The sequence below is a fragment of the Salvelinus alpinus genome, chromosome 34 (genome assembly GCF_045679555.1).
Source record: "Salvelinus alpinus chromosome 34, SLU_Salpinus.1, whole genome shotgun sequence".
In the NCBI taxonomy this organism is placed as follows: Eukaryota; Metazoa; Chordata; class Actinopteri; order Salmoniformes; family Salmonidae; genus Salvelinus; species Salvelinus alpinus.
The window spans coordinates 5,374,138-5,393,553 of record NC_092119.1 but is presented as its reverse complement, the minus strand read 5'-3'; positions in this window follow the sequence as shown (position 1 = coordinate 5,393,553).

Below are 19,416 nucleotides of genomic sequence, written 5' to 3'. Positions count from 1 at the left end.
TATGATGGAGACAGCTCTGTAACAATACATTATGATGGAGACAGCTCTGTAACAACACATTATGATGGAGACAGCTCTGTAACAATACATTATGATGGAGACAGCTCTGTAACAACACATTATGATGGAGACAGCTCTGTTACAATACATTATGATGGAGACAGCTCTGTTACAATACATTATGATGGAGACAGCTCTGTAACAATACATTATGATGGAGACAGCTCTGTAACAATACATTATGATGGAGACAGCTCTGTTACAATACATTATGATGGAGACAGCTCTGTAACAATACATAATGATGGAGACAGCTCTGTAACACATTATGATGGAGACAGCTCTGTAACATCACATTATGATGGAGACAGCTCTGTAACACATTATGATGGAGACAGCTCTGTAACAATACATTATGATGGAGACAGCTCTGTAACACATTATGATGGAGACAGCTCTGTAACAATACATTATGATGGAGACAGCTCTGTAACATCACATTATGATGGAGACAGCTCTGTAACACATTATGATGGAGACAGCTCTGTAACAATACATTATGATGGAGACAGCTCTATAACAACACATTATGATGGAGACAGCTCTGTAACATCACATTATGATGGAGACAGCTCTGTAACATCACATTGTGATGGAGACAGCTTTGTAACACATTATGATGGAGACAGCTCTGTAACATCACATTATGATGGAGACAGCTCTGTAACAACACATTATGATGGAGACAGCTCTGTGACAACACATTATGATGGAGACAGCTCTGTAACAATACATTATGATGGAGACAGCTCTGTTACAATACATTATGATGGAGACAGCTCTGTAACAATACATTATGATGGAGACAGCTCTGTTACAATACATTATGATGGAGACAGCTCTGTAACAATACATTATGATGGAGACAGCTCTGTAACAATACATTATGATGGAGACAGCTCTGTAACAATACATTATGATGGAGACAGCTCTATAACAATACATTATGATGGAGACAGCTCTGTAACACATTATGATGGAGACAGCTCTATAACACATTATGATGGAGACAGCTCTGTAACACATTATGATGGAGACAGCTCTGTAACACATTATGATGGAGACAGCTCTGTAACACATTATGATGGAGACAGCTCTGTAACACATTATGATGGAGACAGCTCTGTAACACATTATGATGGAGACAGCTCTGTAACAACACATTATGATGGAGACAGCTCTGTAACAATACATTATGATGGAGACAGCTCTGTAACAATACATTATGATGGAGACAGCTCTGTAACACATTATGATGGAGACAGCTCTGTAACAACACATTATGATGGAGACAGCTCTGTTACAATACATTATGATGGAGACAGCTCTGTAACAATAGATTATGATGGAGACAGCTCTGTAACAATACATTATGATGGAGACAGCTCTGTTACAATACATTATGATGGAGACAGCTCTGTAACAATACATTATGATGGAGACAGCTCTGTAACAACACATTATGATGGAGACAGCTCTGTAACACATTATGATGGAGACAGCTCTGTAACACATTATGATGGAGACAGCTCTGTAACAACACATTATGATGGAGACAGCTCTGTAACACATTATGATGGAGACAGCTCTGTAACACATTATGATGGAGACAGCTCTGTAACAATACATTATGATGGAGACAGCTCTGTAACAATACATTATGATGGAGACAGCTCTGTAACAATACATTATGATGGAGACAGCTCTGTAACATAACATTATGATGGAGACAGCTCTGTAACATCACATTATGATGGAGACAGCTCTGTAACAATACATTATGATGGAGACAGCTCTATAACAATACATTATGATGGAGACAGCTCTGTAACATCACATTATGATGGAGACAGCTCTGTAAAAATACATTATGATGGAGACAGCTCTGTAACAATACATTATGATGGAGACAGCTCTATAACAATACATTATGATGGAGACAGCTCTGTAACAATACATTATGATGGAGACAGCTCTGTAACACATTATGATGGAGACAGCTCTGTAACAATACATTATGATGGAGACAGCTCTGTTACAATACATTATGATGGAGACAGCTCTGTAACAATACATTATGATGGAGACAGCTCTGTTACAATACATTATGATGGAGACAGCTCTGTAACAATACATTATGATGGAGACAGCTCTGTAACAATACATTATGATGGAGACAGCTCTGTAACAATACATTATGATGGAGACAGCTCTATAACAATACATTATGATGGAGACAGCTCTGTAACACATTATGATGGAGACAGCTCTATAACACATTATGATGGAGACAGCTCTGTAACACATTATGATGGAGACAGCTCTGTAACACATTATGATGGAGACAGCTCTGTAACACATTATGATGGAGACAGCTCTGTAACACATTATGATGGAGACAGCTCTGTAACACATTATGATGGAGACAGCTCTGTAACAACACATTATGATGGAGACAGCTCTGTAACAATACATTATGATGGAGACAGCTCTGTAACAATACATTATGATGGAGACAGCTCTGTAACACATTATGATGGAGACAGCTCTGTAACAACACATTATGATGGAGACAGCTCTGTTACAATACATTATGATGGAGACAGCTCTGTAACAATAGATTATGATGGAGACAGCTCTGTAACAATACATTATGATGGAGACAGCTCTGTTACAATACATTATGATGGAGACAGCTCTGTAACAATACATTATGATGGAGACAGCTCTGTAACAACACATTATGATGGAGACAGCTCTGTAACACATTATGATGGAGACAGCTCTGTAACACATTATGATGGAGACAGCTCTGTAACAACACATTATGATGGAGACAGCTCTGTAACACATTATGATGGAGACAGCTCTGTAACACATTATGATGGAGACAGCTCTGTAACAATACATTATGATGGAGACAGCTCTGTAACAATACATTATGATGGAGACAGCTCTGTAACAATACATTATGATGGAGACAGCTCTGTAACATAACATTATGATGGAGACAGCTCTGTAACATCACATTATGATGGAGACAGCTCTGTAACAATACATTATGATGGAGACAGCTCTATAACAATACATTATGATGGAGACAGCTCTGTAACATCACATTATGATGGAGACAGCTCTGTAAAAATACATTATGATGGAGACAGCTCTGTAACAATACATTATGATGGATACAGCTCTATAACAATACATTATGATGGAGACAGCTCTGTAACAATACATTATGATGGAGACAGCTCTGTAACACATTATGATGGAGACAGCTCTGTAACAACACATTATGATGGAGACAGCTCTGTAACAACACATTATGATGGAGACAGCTCTGTAACATCACATTATGATGGAGACAGCTCTGTAACAATACATTATGATGGAGACAGCTCTGTAACAATACATTATGATGGAGACAGCTCTATAACAATACATTATGATGGAGACAGCTCTGTAACAATACATTATGATGGAGACAGCTCTGTAACACATTATGATGGAGACAGCTCTGTAACAACACATTATGATGGAGACAGCTCTGTAACAACACATTATGATGGAGACAGCTCTGTAACAATACATTATGATGGAGACAGCTCTGTTACACATTATGATGGAGACAGCTCTGTAACAACACATTATGATGGAGACAGCTCTGTAAAAATACATTATGATGGAGACAGCTCTGTAACAATACATTATGATGGAGACAGCTCTGTAACAATACATTATGATGGAGACATCTCTGTAACAATACATTATGATGGAGACAGCTCTGTAACAACACATTATGATGGAGACAGCTCTGTAACAATACATTATGATGGAGACAGCTCTGTAACACATTATGATGGAGACAGCTCTGTAACACATTATGATGGAGACAGCTCTGTAACAATACATTATGATGGAGACAGCTCTGTAACAACACATTATGATGGAGACAGCTCTGTAACACATTATGATGGAGACAGCTCTGTAACAACACATTATGATGGAGACAGCTCTGTAACAATACATTATGATGGAGACAGCTCTGTAACAATACATTATGATGGAGACAGCTCTGTAACAATACATTATGATGGAGACAGCTCTGTAACAACACATTATGATGGAGACAGCTCTATAACAACACATTATGATGGAGACAGCTCTGTAACAACACATTATGATGGAGACAGCTCTGTAACAATACATTATGATGGAGACAGCTCTGTAACAATACATTATGATGGAGACAGCTCTGTAACACATTATGATGGAGACAGCTCTGTAACAACACATTATGATGGAGACAGCTCTGTAACACATTATGATGGAGACAGCTCTGTAACACATTATGATGGAGACAGCTCTGTAACAATACATTATGATGGAGACAGCTCTGTAACAATACATTATGATGGAGACAGCTCTGTAACAACACATTATGATGGAGACAGCTCTGTTACAATACATTATGATGGAGACAGCTCTGTAACAACACATTATGATGGAGACAGCTCTGTAACAACACATTATGATGGAGACAGCTCTGTAACAATACATTATGATGGAGACAGCTCTGTAACACATTATGATGGAGACAGCTCTGTAACAATACATTATGATGGAGACAGCTCTGTAACAACACATTATGATGGAGACAGCTCTGTAACAATACATTATGATGGAGACAGCTCTGTAACAATACATTATGATGGAGACAGCTCTGTAACAACACATTATGATGGAGACAGCTCTGTTACAATACATTATGATGGAGACAGCTCTGTAACAATACATTATGATGGAGACAGCTCTGTAACAATACATTATGATGGAGACAGCTCTGTAACACATTATGATGGAGACAGCTCTGTAACAACACATTATGATGGAGACAGCTCTGTAACATCACATTATGATGGAGACAGCTCTGTAACACATTATGATGGAGACAGCTCTGTAACAACACATTATGATGGAGACAGCTCTGTAACAATACATTATGATGGAGACAGCTCTGTAACAATACATTATGATGGAGACAGCTCTGTAACAATACATTATGATGGAGACAGCTCTGTAACAACACATTATGATGGAGACAGCTCTATAACAACACATTATGATGGAGACAGCTCTGTAACAACACATTATGATGGAGACAGCTCTGTAACAATACATTATGATGGAGACAGCTCTGTAACAATACATTATGATGGAGACAGCTCTGTAACACATTATGATGGAGACAGCTCTGTAACAACACATTATGATGGAGACAGCTCTGTAACACATTATGATGGAGACAGCTCTGTAACACATTATGATGGAGACAGCTCTGTAACAATACATTATGATGGAGACAGCTCTGTAACAATACATTATGATGGAGACAGCTCTGTAACAATACATTATGATGGAGACAGCTCTGTAACATAACATTATGATGGAGACAGCTCTGTAACATCACATTATGATGGAGACAGCTCTGTAACAATACATTATGATGGAGACAGCTCTATAACAATACATTATGATGGAGACAGCTCTGTAACATCACATTATGATGGAGACAGCTCTGTAACAATACATTATGATGGAGACAGCTCTGTAACAATACATTATGATGGAGACAGCTCTATAACAATACATTATGATGGAGACAGCTCTGTAACAATACATTATGATGGAGACAGCTCTGTTACAATACATTATGATGGAGACAGCTCTGTAACAACACATTATGATGGAGACAGCTCTGTTACAATACATTATGATGGAGACAGCTCTGTAACAATACATTATGATGGAGACAGCTCTGTAACAATACATTATGATGGAGACAGCTCTGTAACACATTATGATGGAGACAGCTCTGTAACAATACATTATGATGGAGACAGCTCTGTAACAATACATTATGATGGAGACAGCTCTGTAACAACACATTATGATGGAGACAGCTCTGTAACAACACATTATGATGGAGACAGCTCTGTAACAATACATTATGATGGAGACAGCTCTGTAACAATACATTATGATGGAGACAGCTCTGTTACAATACATTATGATGGAGACAGCTCTGTAACAATACATTATGATGGAGACAGCTCTGTAACACATTATGATGGAGACAGCTCTGTAACATCACATTATGATGGAGACAGCTCTGTAACATCACATTATGATGGAGACAGCTCTGTAACACATTATGATGGAGACAGCTCTGTAACAATACATTATGATGGAGACAGCTCTGTAACACATTATGATGGAGACAGCTCTGTAACAATACATTATGATGGAGACAGCTCTGTAACATCACATTATGATGGAGACAGCTCTGTAACACATTATGATGGAGACAGCTCTGTAACAATACATTATGATGGAGACAGCTCTATAACAACACATTATGATGGAGACAGCTCTGTAACATCACATTATGATGGAGACAGCTCTGTAACATCACATTATGATGGAGACAGCTCTGTAACACATTATGATGGAGACAGCTCTGTAACATCACATTATGATGGAGACAGCTCTGTAACAACACATTATGATGGAGACAGCTCTGTGACAATACATTATGATGGAGACAGCTCTGTAACATCACATTATGATGGAGACAGCTCTGTAACAATACATTATGATGGAGACAGCTCTGTTACAATACATTATGATGGAGACAGCTCTGTAACAATACATTATGATGGAGACAGCTCTATAACAATACATTATGATGGAGACAGCTCTGTAACAACACATTATGATGGAGACAGCTCTGTTACAATACATTATGATGGAGACAGCTCTGTAACAATACATTATGATGGAGACAGCTCTGTAACACATTATGATGGAGACAGCTCTGTAACAACACATTATGATGGAGACAGCTCTGTAACACATTATGATGGAGACAGCTCTGTAACACATTATGATGGAGACAGCTCTGTAACAATACATTATGATGGAGACAGCTCTGTAACAATACATTATGATGGAGACAGCTCTGTAACAATACATTATGATGGAGACAGCTCTGTAACATAACATTATGATGGAGACAGCTCTGTAACATCACATTATGATGGAGACAGCTCTGTAACAATACATTATGATGGAGACAGCTCTGTAACATCACATTATGATGGAGACAGCTCTGTAACAATACATTATGATGGAGACAGCTCTGTAACAATACATTATGATGGAGACAGCTCTATAACAATACATTATGATGGAGACAGCTCTGTAACAATACATTATGATGGAGACAGCTCTGTAACACATTATGATGGAGACAGCTCTGTAACAACACATTATGATGGAGACAGCTCTGTTACAATACATTATGATGGAGACAGCTCTGTAACAACACATTATGATGGAGACAGCTCTGTTACAATACATTATGATGGAGACAGCTCTGTAACACATTATGATGGAGACAGCTCTGTAACATCACATTATGATGGAGACAGCTCTGTAACAATACATTATGATGGAGACAGCTCTGTAACACATTATGATGGAGACAGCTCTGTAACAATACATTATGATGGAGACAGCTCTGTAACATCACATTATGATGGAGACAGCTCTGTAACACATTATGATGGAGACAGCTCTGTAACAATACATTATGATGGAGACAGCTCTGTAACAACACATTATGATGGAGACAGCTCTGTAACAATACATTATGATGGAGACAGCTCTGTAACAATACATTATGATGGAGACAGCTCTGTAACAACACATTATGATGGAGACAGCTCTGTTACAATACATTATGATGGAGACAGCTCTGTAACAACACATTATGATGGAGACAGCTCTGTTACAATACATTATGATGGAGACAGCTCTGTAACAATACATTATGATGGAGACAGCTCTGTAACAATACATTATGATGGAGACAGCTCTGTAACACATTATGATGGAGACAGCTCTGTAACAATACATTATGATGGAGACAGCTCTGTAACAATACATTATGATGGAGACAGCTCTGTAACAACACATTATGATGGAGACAGCTCTGTAACAACACATTATGATGGAGACAGCTCTGTAACAATACATTATGATGGAGACAGCTCTGTATCAATACATTATGATGGAGACAGCTCTGTTACAATACATTATGATGGAGACAGCTCTGTAACAATACATTATGATGGAGACAGCTCTGTAACACATTATGATGGAGACAGCTCTGTAACATCACATTATGATGGAGACAGCTCTGTAACACATTATGATGGAGACAGCTCTGTAACAATACATTATGATGGAGACAGCTCTGTAACACATTATGATGGAGACAGCTCTGTAACAATACATTATGATGGAGACAGCTCTGTAACAATACATTATGATGGAGACAGCTCTGTAACATCACATTATGATGGAGACAGCTATGTAACACATTATGATGGAGACAGCTCTGTAACAATACATTATGATGGAGACAGCTCTATAACAACACATTATGATGGAGACAGCTCTGTAACATCACATTATGATGGAGACAGCTCTGTAACAACACATTATGATGGAGACAGCTCTGTAACAACACATTATGATGGAGACAGCTCTGTTACAATACATTATGATGGAGACAGCTCTGTAACAATACATTATGATGGAGACAGCTCTGTAACAACACATTATGATGGAGACAGCTCTGTAACAATACATTATGATGGAGACAGCTCTGTAACAACACATTATGATGGAGACAGCTCTGTAACAATACATTATGATGGAGACAGCTCTGTAACACATTATGATGGAGACAGCTCTGTAACAATACATTATGATGGAGACAGCTCTGTAACAACACATTATGATGGAGACAGCTCTGTAACAATACATTATGATGGAGACAGCTCTGTAACATCACATTATGATGGAGACAGCTCTGTAACACATTATTATGGAGACAGCTCTGTAACAATACATTATGATGGAGACAGCTCTGTAACAACACATTATGATGGAGACAGCTCTGTAACAATACATTATGATGGAGACAGCTCTGTAACAATACATTATGATGGAGACAGCTCTGTAACAACACATTATGATGGAGACAGCTCTGTTACAATACATTATGATGGAGACAGCTCTGTAACAACACATTATGATGGAGACAGCTCTGTTACAATACATTATGATGGAGACAGCTCTGTAACAATACATTATGATGGAGACAGCTCTGTAACAATACATTATGATGGAGACAGCTCTGTAACACATTATGATGGAGACAGCTCTGTAACAATACATTATGATGGAGACAGCTCTGTAACAACACATTATGATGGAGACAGCTCTGTAACAACACATTATGATGGAGACAGCTCTGTAACAATACATTATGATGGAGACAGCTCTGTAACAATACATTATGATGGAGACAGCTCTGTTACAATACATTATGATGGAGACAGCTCTGTAACAATACATTATGATGGAGACAGCTCTGTAACACATTATGATGGAGACAGCTCTGTAACATCACATTATGATGGAGACAGCTCTGTAACACATTATGATGGAGACAGCTCTGTAACAATACATTATGATGGAGACAGCTCTGTAACACATTATGATGGAGACAGCTCTGTAACAATACATTATGATGGAGACAGCTCTGTAACATCACATTATGATGGAGACAGCTCTGTAACACATTATGATGGAGACAGCTCTGTAACAATACATTATGATGGAGACAGCTCTATAACAACACATTATGATGGAGACAGCTCTGTAACATCACATTATGATGGAGACAGCTCTGTAACATCACATTATGATGGAGACAGCTCTGTAACACATTATGATGGAGACAGCTCTGTAACATCACATTATGATGGAGACAGCTCTGTAACAACACATTATGATGGAGACAGCTCTGTGACAATACATTATGATGGAGACAGCTCTGTAACACATTATGAAGGAGACAGCTCTATAACACATTATGATGGAGACAGCTCTGTAACACATTATGATGGAGACAGCTCTGTAACACATTATGATGGAGACAGCTCTGTAACACATTATGATGGAGACATCTCTGTAACAACACATTATGATGGAGACAGCTCTGTAACAATACATTATGATGGAGACAGCTCTGTAACAACACATTATGATGGAGACAGCTCTGTAACAATACATTATGATGGAGACAGCTCTGTAACAATACATTATGATGGAGACAGCTCTGTTACAATACATTATGATGGAGACAGCTCTGTAACAATACATTATGATGGAGACAGCTCTGTAACACATTATGATGGAGACAGCTCTGTAACATCACATTATGATGGAGACAGCTCTGTAACACATTATGATGGAGACAGCTCTGTAACAATACATTATGATGGAGACAGCTCTGTAACACATTATGATGGAGACAGCTCTGTAACAATACATTATGATGGAGACAGCTCTGTAACATCACAGTATGATGGAGACAGCTCTGTAACACATTATGATGGAGACAGCTCTGTAACAATACATTATGATGGAGACAGCTCTATAACAACACATTATGATGGAGACAGCTCTGTAACATCACATTATGATGGAGACAGCTCTGTAACATCACATTATGATGGAGACAGCTCTGTAACACATTATGATGGAGACAGCTCTGTAACATCACATTATGATGGAGACAGCTCTGTACCAACACATTATGATGGAGACAGCTCTGTGACAACACATTATGATGGAGACAGCTCTGTAACAATACATTATGATGGAGACAGCTCTATAACAATACATTATGATGGAGACAGCTCTGTAACAACACATTATGATGGAGACAGCTCTGTTACAATACATTATGATGGAGACAGCTCTGTAACAATACATTATGATGGAGACAGCTCTGTAACAACACATTATGATGGAGACAGCTCTGTTACAATACATTATGATGGAGACAGCTCTGTAACAATACATTATGATGGAGACAGCTCTGTTACAATACATTATGATGGAGACAGCTCTGTAACAATACATTATGATGGAGACAGCTCTGTAACAATACATTATGATGGAGACAGCTCTGTAACAATACATTATGATGGAGACAGCTCTGTAACAACACATTATGATGGAGACAGCTCTATAACAATACATTATGATGGAGACAGCTCTGTAACACATTATGATGGAGACAGCTCTATAACACATTATGATGGAGACAGCTCTGTAACACATTATGATGGAGACAGCTCTGTAACACATTATGATGGAGACAGCTCTGTAACACATTATGATGGAGACAGCTCTGTAACAACACATTATGATGGAGACAGCTCTGTAACAATACATTATGATGGAGACAGCTCTGTAACAATACATTATGATGGAGACAGCTCTGTAACACATTATGATGGAGACAGCTCTGTTACAATACATTATGATGGAGACAGCTCTGTAACAATAGATTATGATGGAGACAGCTCTGTAACAATACATTATGATGGAGACAGCTCTGTTACAATACATTATGATGGAGACAGCTCTGTAACAATACATTATGATGGAGACAGCTCTGTAACAACACATTATGATGGAGACAGCTCTGTAACACATTATGATGGAGACAGCTCTGTAACACATTATGATGGAGACAGCTCTGTAACAACACATTATGATGGAGACAGCTCTGTAACACATTATGATGGAGACAGCTCTGTAACACATTATGATGGAGACAGCTCTGTAACAATACATTATGATGGAGACAGCTCTGTAACAATACATTATGATGGAGACAGCTCTGTAACAATACATTATGATGGAGACAGCTCTGTAACATAACATTTGGATGGAGACAGCTCTGTAACATCACATTATGATGGAGACAGCTCTGTAACAATACATTATGATGGAGACAGCTCTATAACAATACATTATGATGGAGACAGCTCTGTAACATCACATTATGATGGAGACAGCTCTGTAACATCACATTATGATGGAGACAGCTCTGTACCAACACATTATGATGGAGACAGCTCTGTGACAACACATTATGATGGAGACAGCTCTGTAACAATACATTATGATGGAGACAGCTCTATAACAATACATTATGATGGAGACAGCTCTGTAACAACACATTATGATGGAGACAGCTCTGTTACAATACATTATGATGGAGACAGCTCTGTAACAATACATTATGATGGAGACAGCTCTGTAACAACACATTATGATGGAGACAGCTCTGTTACAATACATTATGATGGAGACAGCTCTGTAACAATACATTATGATGGAGACAGCTCTGTTACAATACATTATGATGGAGACAGCTCTGTAACAATACATTATGATGGAGACAGCTCTGTAACAATACATTATGATGGAGACAGCTCTGTAACAACACATTATGATGGAGACAGCTCTATAACAATACATTATGATGGAGACAGCTCTGTAACACATTATGATGGAGACAGCTCTATAACACATTATGATGGAGACAGCTCTGTAACACATTATGATGGAGACAGCTCTGTAACACATTATGATGGAGACAGCTCTGTAACACATTATGATGGAGACAGCTCTGTAACAACACATTATGATGGAGACAGCTCTGTAACAATACATTATGATGGAGACAGCTCTGTAACAATACATTATGATGGAGACAGCTCTGTAACACATTATGATGGAGACAGCTCTGTTACAATACATTATGATGGAGACAGCTCTGTAACAATAGATTATGATGGAGACAGCTCTGTAACAATACATTATGATGGAGACAGCTCTGTAACATAACATTTGGATGGAGACAGCTCTGTAACACATTATGATGGAGACAGCTCTGTAACACATTATGATGGAGACAGCTCTGTAACACATTATGATGGAGACAGCTCTGTAACAACACATTATGATGGAGACAGCTCTGTAACACATTATGATGGAGACAGCTCTGTAACACATTATGATGGAGACAGCTCTGTAACAATACATTATGATGGAGACAGCTCTGTAACAATACATTATGATGGAGACAGCTCTGTAACAATACATTATGATGGAGACAGCTCTGTAACATAACATTTGGATGGAGACAGCTCTGTAACATCACATTATGATGGAGACAGCTCTGTAACAATACATTATGATGGAGACAGCTCTATAACAATACATTATGATGGAGACAGCTCTGTAACATCACATTATGATGGAGACAGCTCTGTAACAATACATTATGATGGAGACAGCTCTGTAACACATTATGATGGAGACAGCTCTGTAACATCACATTATGATGGAGACAGCTCTGTAACACATTATGATGGAGACAGCTCTGTAACAATACATTATGATGGAGACAGCTCTGTAACACATTATGATGGAGACAGCTCTGTAACAATACATTATGATGGAGACAGCTCTGTAACAATACATTATGATGGAGACAGCTCTGTAACATCACATTATGATGGAGACAGCTATGTAACACATTATGATGGAGACAGCTCTGTAACAATACATTATGATGGAGACAGCTCTGTAACAACACATTATGATGGAGACAGCTCTGTAACAACACATTATGATGGAGACAGCTCTGTTACAATACATTATGATGGAGACAGCTCTGTAACAATACATTATGATGGAGACAGCTCTGTAACAACACATTATGATGGAGACAGCTCTGTAACAATACATTATGATGGAGACAGCTCTGTAACAACACATTATGATGGAGACAGCTCTGTAACAATACATTATGATGGAGACAGCTCTGTAACACATTATGATGGAGACAGCTCTGTACCAATACATTATGATGGAGACAGCTCTGTAACAACACATTATGATGGAGACAGCTCTGTAACAATACATTATGATGGAGACAGCTCTGTAACATCACATTATGATGGAGACAGCTCTGTAACACATTATTATGGAGACAGCTCTGTAACAATACATTATGATGGAGACAGCTCTGTAACAACACATTATGATGGAGACAGCTCTGTAACAATACATTATGATGGAGACAGCTCTGTAACAATACATTATGATGGAGACAGCTCTGTAACAACACATTATGATGGAGACAGCTCTGTTACAATACATTATGATGGAGACAGCTCTGTAACAACACATTATGATGGAGACAGCTCTGTTACAATACATTATGATGGAGACAGCTCTGTAACAATACATTATGATGGAGACAGCTCTGTAACAATACATTATGATGGAGACAGCTCTGTAACACATTATGATGGAGACAGCTCTGTAACAATACATTATGATGGAGACAGCTCTGTAACAACACATTATGATGGAGACAGCTCTGTAACAACACATTATGATGGAGACAGCTCTGTAACAATACATTATGATGGAGACAGCTCTGTAACAATACATTATGATGGAGACAGCTCTGTTACAATACATTATGATGGAGACAGCTCTGTAACAATACATTATGATGGAGACAGCTCTGTAACACATTATGATGGAGACAGCTCTGTAACATCACATTATGATGGAGACAGCTCTGTAACACATTATGATGGAGACAGCTCTGTAACAATACATTATGATGGAGACAGCTCTGTAACACATTATGATGGAGACAGCTCTGTAACAATACATTATGATGGAGACAGCTCTGTAACATCACATTATGATGGAGACAGCTCTGTAACACATTATGATGGAGACAGCTCTGTAACAATACATTATGATGGAGACAGCTCTATAACAACACATTATGATGGAGACAGCTCTGTAACATCACATTATGATGGAGACAGCTCTGTAACATCACATTATGATGGAGACAGCTCTGTAACACATTATGATGGAGACAGCTCTGTAACATCACATTATGATGGAGACAGCTCTGTAACAACACATTATGATGGAGACAGCTCTGTGACAATACATTATGATGGAGACAGCTCTGTAACACATTATGAAGGAGACAGCTCTATAACACATTATGATGGAGACAGCTCTGTAACACATTATGATGGAGACAGCTCTGTAACACATTATGATGGAGACAGCTCTGTAACACATTATGATGGAGACATCTCTGTAACAACACATTATGATGGAGACAGCTCTGTAACAATACATTATGATGGAGACAGCTCTGTAACAACACATTATGATGGAGACAGCTCTGTAACAATACATTATGATGGAGACAGCTCTGTAACAATACATTATGATGGAGACAGCTCTGTTACAATACATTATGATGGAGACAGCTCTGTAACAATACATTATGATGGAGACAGCTCTGTAACACATTATGATGGAGACAGCTCTGTAACATCACATTATGATGGAGACAGCTCTGTAACACATTATGATGGAGACAGCTCTGTAACAATACATTATGATGGAGACAGCTCTGTAACACATTATGATGGAGACAGCTCTGTAACAATACATTATGATGGAGACAGCTCTGTAACATCACAGTATGATGGAGACAGCTCTGTAACACATTATGATGGAGACAGCTCTGTAACAATACATTATGATGGAGACAGCTCTATAACAACACATTATGATGGAGACAGCTCTGTAACATCACATTATGATGGAGACAGCTCTGTAACATCACATTATGATGGAGACAGCTCTGTAACACATTATGATGGAGACAGCTCTGTAACATCACATTATGATGGAGACAGCTCTGTACCAACACATTATGATGGAGACAGCTCTGTGACAACACATTATGATGGAGACAGCTCTGTAACAATACATTATGATGGAGACAGCTCTATAACAATACATTATGATGGAGACAGCTCTGTAACAACACATTATGATGGAGACAGCTCTGTTACAATACATTATGATGGAGACAGCTCTGTAACAATACATTATGATGGAGACAGCTCTGTAACAACACATTATGATGGAGACAGCTCTGTTACAATACATTATGATGGAGACAGCTCTGTAACAATACATTATGATGGAGACAGCTCTGTTACAATACATTATGATGGAGACAGCTCTGTAACAATACATTATGATGGAGACAGCTCTGTAACAATACATTATGATGGAGACAGCTCTGTAACAATACATTATGATGGAGACAGCTCTGTAACAACACATTATGATGGAGACAGCTCTATAACAATACATTATGATGGAGACAGCTCTGTAACACATTATGATGGAGACAGCTCTATAACACATTATGATGGAGACAGCTCTGTAACACATTATGATGGAGACAGCTCTGTAACACATTATGATGGAGACAGCTCTGTAACACATTATGATGGAGACAGCTCTGTAACAACACATTATGATGGAGACAGCTCTGTAACAATACATTATGATGGAGACAGCTCTGTAACAATACATTATGATGGAGACAGCTCTGTAACACATTATGATGGAGACAGCTCTGTTACAATACATTATGATGGAGACAGCTCTGTAACAATAGATTATGATGGAGACAGCTCTGTAACAATACATTATGATGGAGACAGCTCTGTTACAATACATTATGATGGAGACAGCTCTGTAACAATACATTATGATGGAGACAGCTCTGTAACAACACATTATGATGGAGACAGCTCTGTAACACATTATGATGGAGACAGCTCTGTAACACATTATGATGGAGACAGCTCTGTAACAACACATTATGATGGAGACAGCTCTGTAACACATTATGATGGAGACAGCTCTGTAACACATTATGATGGAGACAGCTCTGTAACAATACATTATGATGGAGACAGCTCTGTAACAATACATTATGATGGAGACAGCTCTGTAACAATACATTATGATGGAGACAGCTCTGTAACATAACATTTGGATGGAGACAGCTCTGTAACATCACATTATGATGGAGACAGCTCTGTAACAATACATTATGATGGAGACAGCTCTATAACAATACATTATGATGGAGACAGCTCTGTAACATCACATTATGATGGAGACAGCTCTGTAACAATACATTATGATGGAGACAGCTCTGTAACAATACATTATGATGGAGACAGCTCTATAACAATACATTATGATGGAGACAGCTCTGTAACAATACATTATGATGGAGACAGCTCTGTAACACATTATGATGGAGACAGCTCTGTAACAACACATTATGATGGAGACAGCTCTGTAACAACACATTATGATGGAGACAGCTCTGTAACAATACATTATGATGGAGACAGCTCTGTAACAATACATTATGATGGAGACAGCTCTGTAACACATTATGATGGAGACAGCTCTGTAACAACACATTATGATGGAGACATCTCTGTTACAATACATTATGATGGAGACAGCTCTGTAACAATAGATTATGATGGAGACAGCTCTGTAACAATACATTATGATGGAGACAGCTCTGTTACAATACATTATGATGGAGACAGCTCTGTAACAATACATTATGATGGAGACAGCTCTGTAACAACACATTATGATGGAGACAGCTCTGTAACACATTATGATGGAGACACCTCTGTAACACATTATGATGGAGACAGCTCTGTAACAACACATTATGATGGAGACAGCTCTGTAACACATTATGATGGAGACAGCTCTGTAACACATTATGATGGAGACAGCTCTGTAACAATACATTATGATGGAGACAGCTCTGTAACAATACATTATGATGGAGACAGCTCTGTAACAATACATTATGATGGAGACAGCTCTGTAACATAACATTATGATGGAGACAGCTCTGTAACATCACATTATGATGGAGACAGCTCTGTAACAATACATTATGATGGAGACAGCTCTATAACAATACATTATGATGGAGACAGCTCTGTAACATCACATTATGATGGAGACAGCTCTGTAACAATACATTATGATGGAGACAGCTCTGTAACAATACATTATGATGGAGACAGCTCTATAACAATACATTATGATGGAGACAGTTCTGTAACAATACATTATGATGGAGACAGCTCTGTAACACATTATGATGGAGACAGCTCTGTAACAACACATTATGATGGAGACAGCTCTGTAACAATACATTATGATGGAGACAGCTCTGTTACACATTATGATGGAGACAGCTCTGTAACAATACATTATGATGGAGACAGCTCTGTAACAACACATTATGATGGAGACAGCTCTGTAACAACACATTATGATGGAGACAGCTCTGTAACAACACATTATGATGGAGACAGCTCTGTAACAATACATTATGATGGAGACAGCTCTGTTACACATTATGATGGAGACAGCTCTGTAACAACACATTATGATGGAGACAGCTCTGTAACAATAAATTATGATGGAGACAGCTCTGTAACAATACATTATGATGGAGACAGCTCTGTAACAATACATTATGATGGAGACAGCTCTGTAACAATACATTATGATGGAGACAGCTCTGTAACAACACATTATGATGGAGACAGCTCTGTAACAATACATTATGATGGAGACAGCTCTGTAACACATTATGATGGAGACAGCTCTGTAACAATACATTATGATGGAGACAGCTCTGTAACAATACATTATGATGGAGACAGCTCTGTAACACATTATGATGGAGACAGCTCTGTAACAATACATTATGATGGAGACAGCTCTGTAACAATACATTATGATGGAGACAGCTCTGTAACAATACATTATGATGGAGACAGCTCTGTAACAATACATTATGATGGAGACAGCTCTGTAACACATTATGATGGAGACAGCTCTGTAACAATACATTATGATGGAGACAGCTCTGTAACATCACATTATGATGGAGACAGCTCTGTAACAATACATTATGATGGAGACAGCTCTGTAACAATACATTATGATGGAGACAGCTCTGTAACAACACATTATGATGGAGACAGCTCTGTTACAATACATTATGATGGAGACAGCTCTGTAACATCACATTATGATGGAGACAGCTCTGTAACAACACATTATGATGGAGACAGCTCTGTAACAATACATTATGATGGAGACAGCTCTGTAACAATACATTATGATGGAGACAGCTCTGTAACATCACATTATGATGGAGACAGCTCTGTAACAATACATTATGATGGAGACAGCTCTGTAACAACACATTATGATGGAGACAGCTCTATAACAATACATTATGATGGAGACAACTCTGTAACAACACATTATGATGGAGACAGCTCTGTTACAATACATTATGATGGAGACAGCTCTGTAACAATACATTATGATGGAGACAGCTCTGTAACAACACATTATGATGGAGACAGCTCTGTAACA